Consider the following 2,682-nt stretch of genomic DNA (forward strand, 5'->3'; position numbering starts at 1 on the left):
TTGTGTTTTAGTCTTTATAGAGATGCAGCTGGCTTATGTACTGTTTATGATAATAAAGAATTCTGAATTTTTATAATTATTATTGGCTACAAGATTAATAGTTTCTAATGTTTTCTTTTTAAGAATGTCTATTTTCCTCTCAGTTTAAAGAACACCATTAAAAAAATACAGTTCTTGTTTGAAAGTCCCTATAGAAATATCATCAATCAGGCTTGCTCCCATCCCAGAAAATTCTTTGTTTCACTTCTAAGAGAAAGTATGTTGGGCACAGAATTCTTGTCAGTGTGAGAGATACTATACAATATTTTATCCAGACACCTTTCTCCCCGTATTCCTAGTCTATTCCTTTTCCAAGCACCTTCCATACGGTACTTTTTACATCCTTGTTTCTCAGGGTGTAAATCAGAGGGTTCAGCATAGGAGTAACTATGGTATAAAAAAGGGCAACAAACTTTCCCTCATTCTCAGAAAACCCATGGACAGGTTGGAGATACGTGTACATGGCTGAGCCATAAAAAAAGAAAACCACCACAAGGTGGGACCCACAAGTCCCCAGAGCCTTTCTGCACCCAGTCATTGACTTGATCTTCAGCACTGCATGACCAATGTGTGCATAGGTCCCTAGAATTAGTGCTACAGGACAGGCCAACATTATGATCCCAGCCACAAACAGGCTGTCCTCTATTGCCCCTGTGTCCTCACAAGCCAACTTCAGGAGAACAAGCATATCACAGAAGAAGTGGTTCAGGTCACGGCCACAGAGAGGTATGGTCATGATGAGGACTGTCTGAGTCACAGAGATCACAAGGCCTCCCATCCAGGAGGAGATGGCCAACGTCTGGCAGCGAAGAGGGTGCATAATGCTAGTGTAGAGTAGTGGGTGGCACACAGCAGTCAAAAGCCATCACCGCGAGGAGCACACACTCAGTTCCACCCAGCAAGAGCACTGTGAGGAACTGGGTCATACACCCAGCATAGCTTATGGTCTTGTCAGTTCCAGAAATATGGACAAGGAGCTGAGGCACAGTGCTGGTGGTGTAGCAGAGGTCCAGGAAGGAGAGGTTGTTGAGGAAGAAGTACATTGGCGTTTGTAGTCGACGATCCATTCGTGAGACTGTGATGATGGTGGAGTTGCCAAAGATGGTTAGGAAGTAGAAAACTGAAATGAAGATAAAAAGGACATGCTCCAGTGGAGGCCAATCTGAGAAGCCCATCAGAATGAAGCCACCTTCCAGACTGGTGTTGGAACTGCCCATGGCCCTTCACCCTCACAAAACAGAAGGCAATTCAATGCTTGCTGTCATGGGGGCACTTTGAGGTCACTTGAGCCCACAGAGTCACTCGAAGCTGTGTGAAGCCTGGCACGTTTGCCTTCCTTTGGTCTATGTTCTGTTAACTCTGCCTGCCTGGTGCAGGCTGAAAACACAAAGAATCCTTGTTCTAAACCTGCAGTCAGGTTGAGTTCCAGAAACATCAGGACCTACAAGCAGGCTAGATCACCATTCCATTGTCTACAATGGATTGTCCTTACTGTGCAGCACATCATCGGATGGGACCCTGATTGGTTTCCTGCTCTCAGTGATGCACACTGTGGTGATGGAAACCATAACCACAAGGAGCAAGGATGCAGTGACACCCAGCAACAGTGCAATGAAGGACTGAGCTACACACCCAGTATAGCTGATGTCCAATCAACTTGAGAAAGGTTGAGCAGGAGCTGGGGCACAGTGCTACTGGTGTTGTAGAGGTCTGGCAAGGAGAGATGCGCAAGGAAGAGAAGAACATGATTTTTTTTCAGTTGAAGGTTCAGTTGAGTGAGAGAAATAATGGTGGCATTGGCACAGAGGCTTATAGAATAGAAAATTGAAATAAAGATGATGAAGATAAATTCCAGTTGAGGCTAATCTGAGAAGCCTTCCAACATGAAACCTTCTAAGTTGAGATTGAAACCATAGATAGCCCCCTACTTTCACAAACTTCAGAAGACAAATAAATGATTCTTATTGTAAAAGGCACTTAGATCCTGCTTCTGCTGAAGTGAGTTGACTTCCACTTTGCTCCCCAAAACAATTAAAGCTAGATGAAAGCCTTGCATGTTTGCCTTCATTCTGTTCTTTCTCCTGCACCTGTTGACTCTGGACAGGTTGTACAGGCTGGAGACACACGGTGTCCTCGTTTTAAACTTCTAGCCAGCTTGGATTCCTGGAGCAGCAAAGCCTGCAGGCATGAAAGACTACCATCAAGATGTGAGAAACTGTCTACAGTGGAGACTGTACACTGATACCCACACTGAGCTCTCAAGAAGACCGTGATCGACAGATCAACAGTTTATGTGCTCACATTGCAGGACCAGAGCTGAGACAATGATAACTGGACCACACCTTGACTTAATCATGTGGTCTTCTTGCCCCACCTCTTTCTCTATGTAGACCCCAGTCTCATATTTGTAGCCTAAAGATAAACACGTTGTCACTGGATTCCTTTGTCTGCTCCTCTTCCCACTATGCATTGACTCATTGACTCAGTACATTTTCTCTGCATTTCATGGTTCTATGTCTTCAGCCAGTTTGTTGCTATTAGTGGCTCAATCTAGCTGCTGGTACTCATGGGGTTAGGACTTTTGAAGAAAGAAAAAACCAAAGGCCAGTACACTGCAAAGAACATGAATTAAAACATTATTCT

The 2,682-nt window shown here is 44.4% G+C and overlaps 1 pseudogene; it reads right to left on the bottom strand.

Moving 5' to 3' along the window:
* Positions 1-334: 334 nt before the first annotated feature.
* LOC119812820 lies at positions 335-1,256 on the bottom strand (annotated as a pseudogene).
* Positions 1,257-2,682: the final 1,426 nt, after the last annotated feature.

Source organism: Arvicola amphibius, chromosome 4 (assembly GCF_903992535.2).
Source record: "Arvicola amphibius chromosome 4, mArvAmp1.2, whole genome shotgun sequence".
NCBI lineage: Eukaryota > Metazoa > Chordata > Mammalia > Rodentia > Cricetidae > Arvicola > Arvicola amphibius.